At 41.0% G+C, this 19385-nt stretch overlaps 1 protein-coding gene across 4 annotated transcripts in view; it reads left to right on the top strand.

Annotated features, from left to right (window-relative positions):
• The first annotated feature begins 85 nt into the window (after positions 1-85).
• LOC117962336 (ligand of Numb protein X 2-like) overlaps positions 86-19385 on the top strand; it is a 44687-nt gene continuing 25387 nt past the window's right edge. Inside the window, exons 1-2 of one of the 4 annotated variants that reach the window (XM_059030695.1) lie at positions 86-243; positions 17220-17314. The gene's annotated coding sequence lies outside the window, so the exon portion shown is untranslated. Of the gene's footprint in view, positions 244-17219; positions 17315-19095; positions 19209-19385 lie in introns of those variants that run through there. The other 3 variants (XM_059030699.1, XM_059030696.1, XM_059030698.1) reach the window with 3 other exon arrangements.

The following is a 19385-nucleotide window of genomic DNA, read 5'->3' as shown; positions in this document are numbered from 1 at the left end:
CAGGGTCTACCCGAACCTGCACACGTGAACAGCACGCCTCTGGCGTCTTGGCATTGGTCCATTCCAGCTCGTTTTAAAAATAGATGGCGTTTCTCTGGCTTTCGATTGGCAGAGAGGGTCAGTTCAGCGAGCAATCAGGTGCGGTTCCAGCGAGTTTGATTGAGCTGCAAAATCGTCCCAAGTCTGTGCAGGAGTTCACTGTGCGAGGTTGAACTGAAGGAGGGGGTGGTCTTCCAGCGGGAGGTAACGTTGATTTTTTTTTTTTTTTTTTTTTTTTTAAATTGTGCATATAATTATAATGTGTAAACAAAGTGCACTTACAGCGGCGAGTTCGATCATTTCATTGTTTCGCATTTATTACATATCAGAGAACGAGGCAATTATATTTTCGAATCATTTTGAGCTCCAACCAGCACATTCTATCTGTGTCTACGCTATTTCACTTACACTGCACACTCTGTCTCTCTGTATGCTATATAACAACACACAGCAACATACCGTTTATGTGTGAAATATTATTATGAATAAGAACGTTGAATTTTGTATGTACATCTACGAATAGTGATTAATTGAGAGTTATTATTATTATTATTATTATTATTATTATTATTATTATTATATTATGATGATGATGATGATAGTGTGGTATCGGTTCTAGTGTTCGGGTACCTCTCTTGTGTTGTTTTAATCATTATGGTTAAAATTGGTATATTAATATAATATAGAATAATATATAATAGTGTGCGAGCACACTAAACAGAACTGCTTTGATAGAAACCAAATTGTGTTTTTTTTGTGACATGTATTATTATTATTATTATTATTATTATTATTATTATTATTATTATAGTGTTTTCGTTTAAGGTGTATATATTGGACACGATTCTACGTATAGTCTCACACGTTTTAAATTCTAGTGTTTTTTTTTTTTTTTTTTTAAGCTGCGTGGTGGGTAGTTGGTACTGTTTGAGCCGTACCCGAGTTCACCATACTGTAGACCCAGGTGGTAAAGAACAGTAACTGTTTCTGACAGTGTGGGACAGGATGCCGGTTTCTAACTAAGTGGAAAGACCAGCATGGTTTGTTTGATATATATATATATATATATATATATATATATATATATATATATATATATATATATATATATAAACAAACCATGAACACACTAAAGAAACGCCTGGTATTGTACTGGTTTGTAAATGTCTCTGGTTAAGAATTTGGAACAACAGTCCTATCTTTATAATATCTAAACAAACACATACAAAGGCTGCACAGTATAACATTACCTGCCATAGGCTCAAAGCATTTGTCCCGGCCACTGAAAAGCCTGCAACAAAGCCTTGGCAGCGTTTCATTTAGAGCGTCATGCACCTCGGTTGTTTCTCGCTATTTATGGAGCATCAGCAGTTATCGTTTTCCTTTTCACAAGAAATAAATGCTGCAGATGTGCGGGAGCGCTGGGGCAAGTGGTTTGTCAGTAATTCCCGATGCTGCATCAGTTATTGGTTAAGGCATTTGGTTGCTTGTGGGAGGATTTGAACTCAGTGGAACGTATTGACTGGGCATGCGAAGGTACTGTCTGTATATTGAGCAAGGTACAGTATTACCTTGTGGGCATACAGTGGGATGGTAAAGTCTGAAAACCTTTTTGTCAGAACCCTGTTACCTTTTTAATTAGTCATCTGTATTTGTGTCTGGAGCTTCTCAGCTCTAAGGTTGGGATCATGCTGCTTTTCGTATTTTGGTGGACTGACACAAAAAGTACAAAGCTGTTAGATGCGGCAGAGTTGGTGCAAGCTTAATATTTATGGTATCGTTATATTTAGTCTGCTATATTTTGCTCAGTGCTTTGAGAGGACTTGGTCTTGAAAGGTGCTGTTTTGATTTAGTTATTTAACCTTTATTTCACCACGAAGGTCCCGTTAAGATCAGCTTCTATTTTTCAAGGGAGACCTGGTCAAGAAGGTGGCATATAGTAAAAAAAAAAAAAAAAACTCCACCACCAGGGTTGGCTGATTTAAATCGACTTGATTTAAACCACTGATTTAAATCGACTTGATTTTTAAAAATAAATCATTGATTTAAATATTTTTTTTCATTTACTACCTATTTTATAAAGTTTATCAAAGAAAATACATGAAAAGTATGTTTTAAAAACCTTTTATTAACACAAACCTCTTAAACCCTTACTGTCTATAAACAAACAAGTAGAGCTGTATTCTGATCACAGCGCAAGTGCCAGTGCAACTGCGAACGGCGCTTGCCCCTGATTCTGTGACGCATGAATGGAGCGAAGACGTAAAAAGAAAAAAAACTGCACTGACATGGTATTCTGAAGACATGTCTTTCCCAGTTATAGAGCGCCTGCCCCATCATTAACATATTCACAGAAGATTCTGATGACAGTGCAATGGGGTCTCAAATTGACAGTTGAGCTCTGTGTTCAGACCCGCTGAAAGCAGGTTTAGTTAGTGGTGCCAATCGGGAACTTTAACAATTGAACACATTATAAAAAGCAAAGTTGTCCTAAGCAACAACAACGTGTGTTTGGAGTGACACAGAACGAGGAGATCAAAGAAACAAAAGTAAAAGAGAAGAATGCCTGGGATGAGAGAGGGGGATTTTTCTCTGGCGTACTCCATCACTAAATTCTTGTAGTTCACATTTAAAGGATGCCACGATGATAAATAATTTGCTTTATTTATGTATTCATTTAAGATTGAGTAATTTAGTTTGGTATGTAACTATTCACAAAGCACCATTTCCAACATCCTAAAATTTACAGTTTGGAGGTACTGTAAAGATACAACTACGTTACTACTACAAAAAAAATCCATAATTAAAAAAATAAATAAAATTAAAAAATCGATTTAAAATAATAATAATAATAATAATAATAATAGTAATTATTTGCCAGGGCCGTCCGTATGGGCAGAGAATTTCTTGCACACGGCAGCGACTTGAGAACGCAGGCAGGCAGTGTTTCAGTAACGAAGCGGTTTGGTTTATTTGCTAGAGTCTGAATATTGTCCGCGTTGCTGATCAGTCAGTTTGTTGCTTTGTGAGCCTGCAGTTAATCAGCAGCCGCCGAGGTAAGGCAGGGAGGAGACAGGGCTGTCAGCACCAGGGACGTTAACACACTCAAACAGACGCTTGAAAAGGAGAGAAGCTGACAGGACTTTCTTCTTTCTCTGCCCAGTACAGTATAGTGCAGTTCTGCATGTTCTTCCCACGTAATCTATATAAAGCTCCCCGTCCCCTGTATAACATTGTAAGTGAGAGACTGTGCCACTTGTGTTCCTTGTGTTCCGCCTTACACATAATGCATAATGGCATTATGAGGCAAATGGGAGTCGTGCCCATACTGCTTTATAATAGACAGATGTCGTGACGTGATCCCTTGCTCATATGTTGTGTTTCCATGTATCGGTAGAATGGGTTGCATTTCAAGGCAGTGCTTGTGTTTCATGCAGTAGTCTTATGTTAGAATGATTGATTCTTAATTTGGTAGTTCTGATTCACACCAGGGGAGACTGGGGGTTGATACAGTAACCTCAAACTAGGTCTCTCCTGGAACCAGGTTTTAACTGCTACTGTTCATGAAAACAAGGCTTTGTGTTCCCTCCTGCTAACACTGATGAGGGAGTGAGCTGAAACATTTGCGTGCTCGTCTTTGTTTCCCCTTCCGATTGTGTTTGAAGTTCTGGTTGAATGCTCTGTTGAGAGGCAGTGCAGCTGTGTACACACCTTGTGTGCAGAATATCCGACCTCCAGGGGCTGGAATACCGAATCGTGCTTCCTGTAATCTGCGATGGCCCACGCGGTTTAGATCTGTCATGATTCTGTTAACCTACTGAGGCGTGCTGATCTTGTCCCACAATGTCAACTTTAGCTAGGACTCAGTTAGCAAGGAAGTGTTGAGTATTAGGCTGAGGACATTAAGCATTTTCTTTTTGGCAACCTGAATTGATGATACAAGTATGATATCTTTCAATGTTGTATTACTAAGGAATAGCATCAATCTGCTGTGCTGTATGTGTTTGCATCAATCTGCTGTACTGTGTCACTGCATCAATAGCATCAATCTGCTGTGCTGTATGTGTTTGCATCAGTAGCATCAATCTGCTGTACTGTGTCACTGCATCAATAGCATCAATCTGCTGTGCTGTATGTGTTTGCATCAGTAGCATCAATCTGCTGTACTGTGTCACTGCATCAATAGCATCAATCTGCTGTACTGCATGTGTTTGCATCAGTAGCATCAATCTGCTGTACTGTGTCACTGCATCAATAGCATCAATCTGCTGTACTGCATGTGTTTGCATCAATAGCATCAATCTGCTGTACTGCATGTGTTTGCATCAGTAGCATCAATCTGCTGTACTGTATGTCACTGCATCAATAGCCTCAATCTGCTGTGCTGTATGTGTTTGCATCAATAGCATCAATCTGCTGTACTGTATGTTATTGGTGCAGATTTAAAACTAGATGATGCCACAACCAGGGTTGGGGTCCATTCCTGTTTTTCAATTCGAAATCCATTTCCAATTACTTTTCTTTAAATCGATTCCCAATTCCAATTCCTTCTGAGGACTTGCTGTTTTAGAGATATGATAACTGTGGTGATTGTTGAGTTGCTGTCATTTGATACCAGTTTATTTGACTAACAGGACTTCAGTTGAAGTAGTTTGTTGCCATTGTGAGAAGCTTATTTTAACAGAATACTGTTAACTGCAGTTTTGATCAGTGACGTGCTGGAATTGATTCAAATGGAATGGGGTTTGTGTGATTGGGAAAGTGAGGGAATGGATGGCTGCCATGGTAATGTACAGTAGCCATTAATCAGAGGTACAGTCTATTCTATTAAGGATGGACTATTTGGTCAACAGACATAACTCAAATGTGATAGGAGGGGAGCATATATACATACCAACTATAAATCACATTGATATTCCTAATTCAAGAACCATTTGGACTACAGCTACCGTAGCTGTGCAGTGCGTTTTGTCGTGGATCACCCAGCTGTGAAACAGAGCTGTGTACAAACTATATTGGCCCCTGTGAAATCAGTTTTATTATTTTGAATTTCCGGATTTATTTTTTCCTGATTTTGGATTTTTCGGTTTTAAAAATCTAATTTGTTGTGTTTTTTTTGTTGTTGTTTTTTTAATAACCACAAGTGTTTGATGCATTGACAGCAGTGATGAAAATAGAAATGCATGAAAAAATGACAAAAAAAACAACTTTTTAAACGGTTTTAATCAAAGTGCTTTCAGTAAAAAGACTACAAATTGGCACAATGTAATAGAAACAAACTAGGAACATTGTAAATTAAAAAAAAAAAAAAGTAGTCTTTTAGTAGTTTTTCTTTTCAACACAAGCTGATTTATAACATTTCAAAATAGATTTAATGTTTTCATTAATAATTAATGACAAACAATGTAAATAAAAGCCTAAATATTTTGATTTATTCTAATTTAATAAAAAGGCACTTAGTAATATCACCTTGAGAACTTTGGAGAAAAAATGCAGCGTCTAGCCCCTACATTCTGCAGTAGTCATGACAGTACTATCTGCTCAGAATAACTTATAGGTAGTCGTTTTCCTCCCCGAGCGATTCCGTCCGTGTTCTCCGCGACACAGATTTCATAGGGCCCTAACTATAGACTGGCAGCGTGATGGGGAGAGCTTAGCAAAAACACTGTCTACCTCGAAGCTACCTACCTAGAAGCTAAACCTACACAGAGCGAAGCAGCACACACACAGGCGTTGCAGTGTATTTGCTTGCCCGTGAATGTGCAATCCTCCTGATGTGGATTTCACATTATGCAGTGTCTGTGCTTCTGTGCGTGTGTGTATGTGTTTGTGCACTAGATTAACAGCCAAGTGCTGTCCAATTCAGAACTGTCTGAAAAGATCTCCTTGCAGTTGATCTCTCTCTGTATCTGCATTCCCACCCCATGTTCTCCTCTCCCTGTTCTATTGCTCTGATCTTGGACTGCAGACACTGTAGATTTTGCTTGCTGGGTAGGAAATGGAATGTAATGAAAATGTATTCTGTAATTACCTAGCTGGCTACCTGACATACATTTTAATGGGCTAGGCGAATAATACATTATGCCTGAAGTACGTGTGGGTTTTTGAAGTTCAGACTTTAATAGCGCTGGAGCATACGGGGTGTGTTATTTACCAGACCAGCAAACGCAGAGATGGATCAGTGCTGTGTAGCGGTCCAGCGCTGTGACGAGATAGGAGAGAACACCCTGCTTATCTGTTGGGTTAGTCAGGGTACAGTCACCTCGATATCAGGGGTTTGAACTGTCTTCCCTTTCCACGTCTCTGATCTGCCTGCTCTTTTATATGCGTTATACAGTTGTAGGGTTCAACGAAGGTTAAACAAATATTGTGAGCACGCCTGAGCACAGCGTTCTCAAGTGCAAGGTGTGGGGGGATGTTTTTCAGCTCTGGAGCAGCATTGTAACTCACGCCAGGAAGTGAATAGTGTTTAGATATTGTTAGGAAAGCAGAGTGTAAGCAGAGTTCACAAGGTTCCCCTTCACACGCACACACAGAGTTTGGAAAGATAATTAAGACAGGCACTCATTAGCTACCTGAATCCTCGCCTGACTCCAGACCATCGCTGGACCTGAGCTTTCTCCCAGAACATTAGGTATCAATATCTGATTGCTGTCTAGCCATGCACGTTTATGTGTGTGTGTAACTTTTGAATATCGCAATCAATAAATTAAAACTTAACAACAGAGCAATTGGTACTGTGCTCACCCGTCTGCAGACAATTGGTTTCCTTACACAGTGTACAATATGTAGGAACCAGCTCTGTTTTACAGTAGCAGCATGGTCCGGGCTCATTGCATCAAGAGGAAGGATAAGGTGTGTTTTTTTTTTTTTTTGTAAGCACAGGTTAAACTTACTAAAATAATTAAGGCTGAGGCGACAACTATCGATAGCCCTCCTCTGTGTAGATTCATGTTGCAGTATTTAATGTAAGGAAACCAGGTGTTTATGTATTGCAATATGTAACCAACCCATCACACATGTGCTTTATTTGTAGACACTTTGTTACTATGGCTAATTAGTTCATTTAGTTTATTCCCATATGAGATGATATCCTGCGATATCATTAAGGTTAAGGAGAAAGGAAGGTTGCAAGGTGTTCGTACTGTACAGTACTTTCAGTACCGTTATTATAATACAGTCTCCTAATAGCACATGCAAAATAATAATACCAAGTAATTGGATGGGTTGAAGATCAAGGTGGAAAAGCACAGCAGGTTAAGGTTTGGCACTGTAAAAGCTGAGAATCAGATGGTGTATACTCTGTAAAGCTGAAAGCTACACATGAGAAACAAGTTAATAAAGTTTTGGAAACCCCAAACAGGACAGATGAATACCCGTTAAGTGTTAATGTTTGAGTTGTACGGTAGCTGCAGTGCAGGTCATAAATGCCACTGCCCGTACATCTATGTTCAAAGTGTTTTCTTGAGGGCTGTAGCAATGTGAAGAGAACAGACGAGAACATGCCGAGGGCAGGAGGAGTTCTGAGTGTCAGCTGCTGAAATTACCTTACGGGAATGTGAGGAAACTGGCGAGCCAACAAAGCAAATGCTGATGAAATAATATAATGCACAGCCACTCAGGAATCCTGCTTTACAGAAAATGATGCTGGCTTATCTGAGCAAGTATTAGAACACAATGTTAACACTGTCAGGCATTCAGATTAAATGGATTTATCTTACTTTACCCAGTTAATCTGAACACCTCCAGGTATTTTAAATGTGAAGACATCAGGGTATTAAAAAAAATACCCTTTTTTATTGGCCTCATGGGGAAACTAGTAGAGTCTTAGTCTTAGATATGTGGGGGTATGCACACCTGCATGGCACTGTTAGTTAAAAATGGAGGTGCAATTTGTGAAATAGCACCACAAACACGACTTCACTAAAAATGAAAAAGTACATTTAAATGACGCGTAATCTTGCAGTCAGTCCGATTCTGAGCAGGACGGTGATTACCCTCGCAAAAATGTCTTCATACACAAAAGCTTGGAACACTGACCTCAATGATCTAACGGATAAAGACCGCTGCGTCGGACATTACAGTTTCATTAACGGCCCCTTGAATTATCGCACTGTATTCGTACTGTAGACCTGTGGTCACAGTGATCTAAGCAGTATCTGGTCTGCTGGGTGGAATTCAGTGTTACTGATGAAAGGGTGAACAGTACTGTATGCTGGGTTTCCCCGGGGGAAGGGAAGCATGCTGTAATTGCCCTTTAGAAAGGAGCTGGAGACATTGTGCGGCGAGACCGGGGTGTATCATTGTACTCGCTCCTTCACAATGGGAAGGGCAGTCAGACTTCTCTGGGAAACCTGTAAAAAGGCTTGTAATTATTCCTAATAACTGAGCGGAATGAACCCATTAAGGAAAAGCAGAAATGGAGAAATGGCCTGATTACCTGAAAACAGGTCCACAGAAAATACTCATTACTGCATCTGCTAAACACTTAGCACAAGTAATTATTATTATTATTATTATTTATTTCTTAGCAGACGCCCTTATCCAGGGCGACTTACAATTGTTACAAGATATCACATTATACATTATTTCACATTATACAGATATCACATTATTTTACATACAATTACCCATTTATACAGTTGGGTTTTTACTGGAGCAATCTAGGTAAAGTACCTTGCTCAAGGGTACAACAGCAGTGTCCCCCACTGGGGATTGAACCCACAACCCTCCGGTCAAGAGTCCAGAGCCCTAACCACTACTCCACACTGCTGTCCATTGAAGTTGAAGCTCACTCAATCCTTGCATTTCAACGTGTTTCTTTCAAAACTGCACATTTGAGACCCGTGATTTATGGAATGATTTTGTAAGCTACAGTTACTTTGAAGCTCAGCTTAGTCCCCACAAAGCCTGGTGTTATTCTCGTGTGTGGTGCTGATGCACTTTAGTAATACAGAACAGTAGCAGTGCCTCGTGCTGTCGGTGACCCGATAAGGGGTTGGATTTCATGGGCTGAATACATAACCGTACACTGTGCATATCCTGCTGTATAAACACTACAGCTTTCCCCCATGTTTGCATATGCAGGGTTTATCATTTAGGAACAATTATAAACTTTTAACACTGGCAAAGTGTTTAAACAACGCAAAACTATTAGAGTCCCAAGGCTGTAGCAGAGCGCTTGGAGCTTGACAGCATTTTCCAATCTGTCTTTTAGTTTGATGATCATACTTGCTTCTGGGCCAGCAGCTTATGTATTTAAATCCTTTCGGAGGAATCCGATTACCTTCATGCTCTCCATGGCAATGGTGCAAAATCAGCAGAAAAGCAGCCCTGGATACTGTACTCCTAACAGCATCTAGAGAGGACTGTTTTCAAAGAGATCGAACCAGCCTGTGTCTTATTCCAGCACTGATTGATTGCCTGACTCTCAGTCATGCTGTTCACACATACCTCGTGCTGTCTTGAGACGCAGGAGAAAAGCAAATCGCGGTGTCCCTTGGGGCAATCATTCCTATCACTCAGTGGGAAGACAGAGATGTCAGTCATACTAATGGAAACCTGAGGAGTGTGTCTGCGTGCGTAGGGGTATACAGTATGTGTGTGTGTGGGTGGCAGGGACCATTATTAAATACTATAAAAATTAAAATGAGGTTTGTAAAAATCAGGTTAATAGCTTTTAGGGCTTGTAAAAGTGTAGATTTATCCTTTTGAGAACAAAAAAGGCTTTGTGAACTTCCCCCACTTACTAACTTCTTAATATTTTCAATATCCCAGCCCCTTTTCCCTATGACATCACCCAGAGCACAGCTTTAAAGATTGATCATTGAGCATTCCATTCTAATGGTGTCCAGTCCACTGAATCTTGGCACCACAGACCTGCAGCACTGTACTGTCCTTTGTACTTTGACTCAGTCTAGGAAACGATCCAGTCATGGTATTGCAGTGTAGTCATTTGGGTTATGTAAGATTCCTAGCAGGTACACATGTACTGTACTGTACTGTAGAGTGTGTGTGAAAGACGAGATTGTAAATGGAAATGTTATCGTGGTGTGCAGCTCATTAGAATGATCAGGGATGAAACACCTCTAGCAATGTTTAAGCCCCATTTCTGCTTGCACACTAGAGCAGGGGTCTCCAGCCCTGGTCCTGGAGAGCTACTGGGTCTTCTGGTTTTCAGTTCAACTGAGCTCTCAGTTACTTAGTTGCACCAACTATTGCCTTAATTAGTCAAGATTAGCAGGTGTTCCAGATCTTTAGCTATTGATGACATAGACACCTGTAAAACCTGAGGATTTGGGGCTCTCCAGGACCAGGGTTGGAGAGCCCTGCACTAAAGGCTGGAATAGAAGATTTAAAAATATATATTTATTTTGAGGTTCTCACTTTTGATTGTGTTTACTTTGTGTTTTGCTTTGTGTTCTTTTAAGCAGTGTTGAAAAATAAATACCAAATAGAACTCACTTATTCTCGAGTGGAATTTATTCAACGTTTTCAGCCTTTAACCTTTTTATTGTAGCTTCCATAATAACCCTGCAAAACTAGTCCTCGATCTTGAAAACCTCTCATGTACAGCACTGTACTGTAGCACCCCAGTGCTGTGCTGAAAGCTGTGCTGTATCATAAACACAGGCTGCAGAAGTTAACTGTTGGTACTGTGCTGCTCAGTAGGTCTGTTCTAAAGCGCAGGGGTTCTCAAACTGGGGGTCACAGAAAGGCTTCAGGGCGCTCACACACAGGGTTGGGGTCAAGTCATGTTTTAATTTCCAATTCCTTTTGAAAATCAATTCCCTATTCCAAATCCCATTCCCTTTTAATCAGTTCCAACACATCATTGATCAGCAGTATGCTGTTAAAATGAGCTTCTCACAGTGGCAACAAATTACTTCAGTTAAAGTTAGCAATACTCTGCTTCAAATGAAAGCAGTTGAACAATCATGATAGCTCTAAAATATAAATTCTAATTCCTTCGAAGGAATGGGAATGGGGATTGGAATTGGGAATTGATTTTAAAAAGGAATTGGAATTGAAAAGCATGAATTGACCCCTGACCTGCTCGCAAAACAACCACATCACGAGACGACCCGCGCAGTGATTTTGTATTTTTTGTTTAGTCGATTGACCAGTTGCAGTGAATCTTTTCTAGAGTTTCTTTTTTCCCTTTTAAAAGGATCCCAATTAGAAAAGGCAAGCCGCTGGTCTTGTCCTTTTCTAAGAATGCCATTCGAAAAGCTCAGAAAGTAATAAAGCAGGGATTGTTTTCACAGTTTGTGATTTTAGGCTCCTGGACTTTCCCTTTCGCTGTTTTGGATTAGCAGGATTGCAGAGCATGCAGAGAAACAGTAACTGCTGCCTTCGTGAATTAGTTATTAACAGATCAAGACATCGTTATTTCTACACTTGTTTTTGAGCTTCGCACAGACTTGAGCAGGAGATTTATTTCTTTATTTTTCTTCATTTTGTGCCCCGAAAGAGGAGTTGAAAGATCCTTTGGAAAGAAATCGATATGCATCCTGTTTCTCTTGTAGCCCGTTCCATTCCCCCCATTCTGCTGCCTTTCATCCAGGAATGATCCCATTCAAACCTGCAGAAGACAGGCTGTCACTGCACAGAATTGTCAGGGTACTTCTCTGTGCTCCTGAATAGCTAGTTAAACAATTCCACCAATCATACCCCTGCAAAGTAGGCTGCAAAGTATGTCAGTCATTGGGGGAAGCAGCTGGTTGGTTAATGACAGGACATAAGGTGTTGAGGACATTGGCACTCTCCAGGTGAAATGACCTAGGAAGTGCAAGACTACATGAGAGTAAGGCATGCAAACAGAGCTTTCTTTAACCAAGAATAGTACCGGATATTGTTTTATTGTTTTATTTTGTTAAATGGTATGATGTTTTGTTAACTAGTGTTTTTCAAAGCTGCATACAGTGAGATTTATTGAATTATTTCATTAGCTATTTCCCCATTTAACTGCCTTTAACAGAAGCGATCAATGATTACTGTTGCTGTATATTAAAGGGGCTGTGTTTTAACTACTGACCTTGTGCGTAAGGATACCGGTGTCTGCCTCCAAAAGCCTATCTAGTTGCTTTGTGAAGGTAAAACCAATCAGCCTGTGCTCAGAAGTCAAACGATGCAGATTTCCTTATGATTGAGCGGTCCGCGCTCCCCTGTATCGTCTTGACACCATTCTCCGGTCTCATTATAGTCAGCATCCTCCTCAGTGCCAATTGTAAGAGATCTCTTTATAGAACGAGCATTTGAACTCAGGTGCTGTCTCTGCATGTGGGGATTAGGTCTGCATTTTTATAGATTCTTAAGGTTTCAACCCTACTGTAACTAATTCAATTACAATGTTAAGTGCCTTAAAAAATATAGGGATCCATTTTGAGTGGAGTTATTTGTCCTAGACATGTTTACAGGTCTGCAAGGTTGAAAGGGTTAAGTACTGTATGCATCTTGTGTGTTGACTGGTTGCGTGGATCTGTAATTGGAGTGAAGTCCCTGATTTAAATCAAGAATGTGCCGAGGTGCTGCTCTGGACAGTACGAGATTCTGCTGTGTGTCTTATTGAAGCGCGGTCAGTCTCCCTGGAGTAGTCTGTCATGTGAGGTTGTTGTCTGCTCTCTTCATGTCCCGCTGCGCTTCAGTCCTGGAGAGGAGCACGGCTGATTGATGTGATCAGAACAAGCAGCTGCGGGGAGAGGGCGGGCATCACAGGGGCTGTATGGTAGGAAACTGCATCCCTGGAGCTGGGCACTGGCCATGTTACAGTACAGTACAGGGCGTGCTGTAGAGGAAACCTGCGCTCTGATTGGATCCCAGTTTAAATACTCTACTGTACTGTGAACATCATCACAAGGTGTGCCTAACTGACTTTAAAGCAGTTCAACTTGAAACGTATCTTGCGTTTCATTCAGCGCTCGCACCTGAAGTGGAAAATGTAATCTGTTATACTCGTCAAGAGGAATAATCAGCGCAGATTGTACAGTATTAATCACATCTGGGTATGCAATATGCAGAAAAGCTGTCTGAATGTCAAGGCCACTATCAAAAGGAGCTGCAGTGTGTCAAAGGAAAGGGTCAGATAATTGACTGCACTGGGTTACCCCCAGTTAATCCAGGACACAGCCTTGTGAGGTTCGTTTTCTTCTTAACAACAATCAGCCATTAACAGTTAAGAACTGCTTTTCTTCACTTCACCAAGGTCAGCAGAAACCCACATAAAAAATTAATCATGAATTGCTAGGTTAAGGAGGCACAGACTACTGAATCTTGTAAGGTTCCAGGCAGTTTAGCAAAAATAATTAACAGCTTGATATGGTATGTGTTTTGCTCAATTCTCACAGACGGCAAAGCACCGTACCCACGCATCGGCAGGTCGAACGCCAAGGCTGGTGATTGCAAACTGCTGATGTAAACCAGCTCTGCACAGCTTGATTTGAAGAGTTCACTGGCCCTGCATTGATTTAGAGCTTACATTACACACAGGCAAATCACACAATGTTCAGAGACAGGTTTTCAATGATTTCTCACTTCTTTACCATTTAAAGGGGCCCCTAAAATGAATACAATTCATATAAAACCTTCCGGCCTCTCTCTTACACATTGCTCTTCATGAGTGCGTGAAACGCTGTGATGGACATAGTCGATTTCATTTAGTTGACTGGAAAGTGTTATCTGGGCTTAGTGCCGAGTTTGACCACTTCTGTGTGGAATTTGTCCCAGAGTAAAAACAGAGGAATTGGGATGCTTGACTGATTCCACTCGTCCTCTGAAAACTCCTAGCTTGCTGGCTTCTATCAGTGCTATAGCAGGAACTTTTAGACTGGAACGCTTGCCTTGCAGTCTTGAGTGACATGCTAGGCTATGAGGATCAGGTGACTAGTACTGTACTGTAGCATACATGTGGCGGCTGCTTTGTTCCATGCAGTGTTTTTGTTACACTGATAGCATTTTACAAAAATTGTTTGAGATGCCTTTTACAGAGTAAATGAAATGCACTCCCACATTTAAGATGTGGTGCACACACAAGAGCATTGTCTTTCTGTGGGCCAGACCTGGGCTCAATTACTGCTGCAATTGTGCAATTTCTGATTCACTCAGTTCCAATGTAATTGCAGTTGAACCTCGGCATGAGTGTAATTGCAATTCTATCATATAATCGGTTTGATTACAGTTCAGTTACGCAGTTATCTGTAATTCGATCATTGATCATTTCAACCACTTTTATGACCCCAACCCTGGCTCTTGCACGCTAAAAGGTTGCACAGGCTTCGACCGCTGATTAGACAGATCAAGACAGGAACATGTGGAAGTGAAGCTTGTGTTGCTCTTATTAAGCAAAAGTCATCACCCCTAGTTTTAGCAACATCACAGAACGCTCCCACCTCGAGCATGGCGAAAATTCATTTTTTTTTTTTTTAACAAGTCAGACAGCAGTGATCCCTCCTTCTCTCCGCACATACTGTACACTTGTGTGCGGTAGTAGTTTGTTGATCAGCCAGCCATTGTTTTCATGGGCTGAGGGGCTCACAGTAACGGCTAATCAGGGGAACACACTGCAGAACTGCTTGATAGTCTGCATGCTCGCTCGCTCACTGCTGCTCTCAAAGAACAACTGGAGTGCCTTCCTTTTTTCCTGTCCATTTTATGTAAATGTAGGTACAGCACAGTGCTTGTAGGATTTGTGATAATATGACCCATAATGTAGAACAAAGGAACAGCGCTCTGCGTTTCCTAGAATCCACCCTTAGGGCTTAACGACTGAATACATTAGGGATGGTAGATCTGAGATGGACAGTGTAGCTCATGTATTGCTTTGTGCTCAGTAGCCAGTTTGATTTGTTTTCTGTCTGTTGTTCAAGCCAGCATAATAACATAATTACAAAAGAAAAATCAATAATTCTGCATTTTATTGTACTTGTGGTTCAGTACAGTTTTTATCCCACGCACACACACATACAAACACACACCCCTCCAAGTTAGAAAACCATTTTTATTTTTATTCCAGTATACGAAAAGTCTATTATATTTAAACTTTGTGATTTATTTGTGTGTGTTAACGTGTATTTTAATTTCTTGTCCTACTAATATTGGGGATGGCAGTAAGAGTCATATTGCATAGCAGTTTCACCCATTCCAGGTTTTACTACGAGCTTGATTAGCCACAGTGTAGAGGTAACAAGCTCAGGTGTGTCTTATTAAACTGTACAGTAGTAAAACCAGGAATGGATCAAACTGCTATGCAATGGAAGTCTCATTTCCTGTTATGTTAATTCATTAAATAAAACATGTGTCTTTATTTCATTTTTTATTGTAATGTGCAGTAAGAAGCTTGCATTGCATTTGCATCTGAGAATCAAAGCCTCCATTGTTCTGATTATTGATTCCTCTCTCAGGGAGTTGGTAATGCTTTGTAAAGCACTCTAAATGGAACTGTGTGCAGAATCAACAACCAGCTTTAGAACCGGTGTTGTTTTACCCAGAGGTGAAAATGCTGCCTTAATTTAAATACGACTTTGACCTGAAGCATTATGTAAGGGTTACATCATCACCGTTCCATTATGTAAGGGTTACATCATCACCGTTCCATTATGTAAGGGTTACATCATCACCGTTCCATTATGTAAGGGTTACATCATCACCGTTCCATTATGTAAGGGTTACATCATCACCGTTCCATTATATAAATTGTATACATTCTAATCTAAATTAATCTGTTCCATTGTTGTTGTTTTTTTTAAGGATAATATACTATTTCTATTTAAGTCACTGCCCGGGGAAAATCAGGGTTATGTGTAGAGACGTAGGTGGTTTGCCTCAAGGCACAGAAAGATTGATGTCCTGAGACAAACATGCACTTTGGCAGCGAGCCATAACAACAGTGCATGTCATAAGCCTGTACAGTATGGACTGCAGCAGCACTGAAATCCCTGCTACTAATGAGCCACCACAATTTCATGTTTTAAAACGTATTCATACAGAAGATATACCCATTGAGACCGAGGCCTCGTTGACAAGGCAGTCCTGTGAGCCCAGGGACAGACAACCCGCGGCCCGTGGGCCACATACGGCGCGTTTATCATCTGACTGCGGCCCAGTGGGTTTATTCCATTTCACTTATGAATATAAATATTTTTTTTGTAACTTAGTTGACTTGCTTTTTCTCATTTTTCGTATATAAAGCAGCACACTGTTTTAATTCGTACTGCGAGGGGTAATTTCTTATCATCAACTTAACTCATTTCATGAGTCTTCCTCTCCTTTCTGAAATGCACAAACCCGCTGCATTGAAAGAACCCATTCCCAACATAGGAGTCAGGCTTGTTGCTAGGGAGGTGACGTCACTGCCCTGTGCCTTGTGCAACATCACTGCCTGGCTGCTACAATTGAACAACTCGTCGGCTCAAATAAAAACAGCAGACCTATACAGCAGACCTACACAGTCAAGGCAGCGTGTGTAAATGCATGTGCTGCCTGCCGCTAATGAGTCCCTCCCTGCTGCCTTGAGGAAGAGCGGGTTGCTTCTCTTTCCCAGAATCCCACTGGATCACCTTGAAATACGTGTGTAATCTCATCAGTACTGCAAACTGGGGACCCCAGAGGAATTCAAGCGAGGGGTGTCTCGGAGCCCCCGCAGTTGTGAGCTGTGAAGACACAGTACCTACTCACCCACGCAGGGTATAATGCTTGGCTAACAAAGCCTGGGGTCCCCACATGCAGTAGTTCCAGTGAAAACATTCACAACACATTTTCTTTTACATGTGGTGTTGATCTAGAAAAGCCACAATGAGACTTCCCTTTAAGGGACTGTATAAAAGTGGTGTTTGCAGTATAGCTGATTAACAAAATAAATAAGTAACGTGGGGAGTAGTTTCTGGCGGTCCTGTTACAGTGTACAGTACAGGTGTTTCTTTTTAATACAGCTGTGACTATTGCTGCTGCTGCTCAGTCAGGAGGTGCTGAGGTCACTTTGTGTGTGACTGCGCTGCAGTAGCTTGCAGTGAAGTGGCTGGCATCAAGCATACTGTTTGCCTTGCTATTTTTAAGCTGCAATGTGTTGATTGAAGCAGAGCCGCGTCGTGTGGGAGGGTGAAGGGGCGCATGCTTTCTGATCAGGTGGTCGAGGAGTTGTGTTATAGAATTGTTTTAATTTTCTTCTTCCTCGACTCCTGCCTCAGGGGCCGGTGTCACTTCAGCTTGGACTCTGGGGTTTGATGAAGTACCAGACCCAGCCAGGAAATGTGAGAGTCTCTACTGCTGTTCTTTCTAACACGTAAGCCTATACATTTTATCTGGTGCCGTTTACTCGGTTGCAGTTTTTGCACATTAGTATTTTGGTTGCTGCAACTAATTATCCATTGTGAGGTACTGAACCCATAATAATAATTCCATGTCTTTTTTTATTTATCATCAAACCTGCTCAATCTGAATATGTAAACTGTCAGGTGCTCAACACACATTACACTTTGCTTTCTAACCTAGTAGTGACAGAGCAAGTGTCGCACATACATGCAATCTTATAATATAAACATATTCTCAAATCTAGAACTTTAACATTCATGCATGTAGAAATCTAAACCCACACCCAGACCTTCAGTGATGATTATTACATCATAGGAATAGCACGATAACAAATGTGACAGCGTTTTTTAACGTCACTGTAGTAAGCGGACAGTAATGGATATACTAGATCTATTTTTGTAATTCATGAATAAGTGAGCCCCACATTTTAAGGAAGTAATGTTAATGTTCTTTTATCTGTCTGCTAGAGCCTCTCCAGCTGTAATACATCATTCGATATTTCCATTCTGTCAAAGTAGGACATTTCTCTCCTTTCCAGTTTTTCACTTTTTTAGTATTGAATAACAGTAGCAGAAGACAATAGTAACATCATTTCTATTAAATGGCATCCCACACGATGTTACAGCACATGTTTCAGGGTAGCGGCGAGACAGAGACTCCAAGGCAAGGAAGGCTGCAGTTTAAGAGCTAAAGCGCGCTTTCAATGCACTAAATAACACAAAAATACAAACAAAAAGGCACACGGGCCGAAATAAAGGGTTAACAAAACACCACCAAAATGTCAAGCTGGGCATTCGCCTTCACTCCACACGCATCTAGTATTTTAACTGAGAAACAGCACAAGCTTTGTGCCTGCTTTTATGCAGGTGGCCACTCCCCGGACTGCTCTGGAGAGACACAGTCATTGTTCTCAGGCCTGTCCCTCTAGAGGAAAGAAATTGCAGCAGTCATTTTGCATTTACTGTTGTGCAAACAGGGCAGGCCTGAAGATGACATCCGAGTGTACTGTACTGTACTCCCTGTGATCCACCAGCGAACAGAGCAGAACAGGGAGAATCATTCATGGTCCGAGACGCAGGTCTCCCAGGTGGAAAGGATACAACAAGATCATTCATTGGGTGAACCCGATCTCATCTGCCACCAGCAAGCCAGAATGTGCCATGCATAAGATGGTACTGTATGGCAAAATAAGGTGTGCTGGAATGTTCTGAAATCTGGCGTTTTGATTGGCTGAGAGAGTCACGATGAATAATATAATAAAGGTATTTGTATGATACAGTATGACGTTTTGAATGCAAAATCTTCATAATATTTTAGTGGCTTAAATAACATATCCTGTATTGTTTTATTTTGTTCGCTGGTGGAGGATGTGTAACGTACAGAGTAAAGGCTCTTTTTAACATGTGTTTGTGACTGCGTTATGAATGAGGTTCTAGGCAGGTTGTGTATACAGGTTCCGTTTCTCTAAAACAATCTAAAATCAATCCTTAAAAACTCTCATTTCGGTGCCCTATTGGTGTAGTCTGGAAGTGGATTTGCTGAAAACATTGATTATTACCGTACAGTACATGCTTGCCAGAATGAACATAAATCTGCCCCCGCCTCCTTGGAAATTCTTAAACGGCAGCACATTTCATCCTTGTAATCAGCAATCCACAGGAGAGGAAATATGTTAATCCCCCAAGAAAGGAAACTGCCGAGTTACATTATGAAGTTGCGTGACACTTTTCTGTTCAAATCGGACATGCTACAGACTCCTAGTGGAGCTCAACTCGGGGTTGAAAGCAGGGTCTTTACTGGACGCATCCTTCATCTCTGGTCTAAGATGGGATGGAGGAGGATGATCTCACCTACAGTAGGTCTGGGTGAGTACACCTCTCCTTTCTGAAACTGCAGTGCACGGTTTCTTTCTGGTTAGGGTCCTCATTCACAAAACAGAACCTCTTATGCACTGATCACGTCCGTCCCTCCGTCGCACTCTACATGGTGAACACAATGATTTAGCACTAATCTTCACCAGACCTTGTATCATACGCTCCTGT

This window comes from Acipenser ruthenus, chromosome 9, assembly GCF_902713425.1.
Source record: "Acipenser ruthenus chromosome 9, fAciRut3.2 maternal haplotype, whole genome shotgun sequence".
In the NCBI taxonomy this organism is placed as follows: domain Eukaryota; kingdom Metazoa; phylum Chordata; class Actinopteri; order Acipenseriformes; family Acipenseridae; genus Acipenser; species Acipenser ruthenus.
The sequence above is the reverse complement of the archived record's forward strand: the minus strand, read 5'-3'. Positions and strand labels throughout refer to the sequence as shown.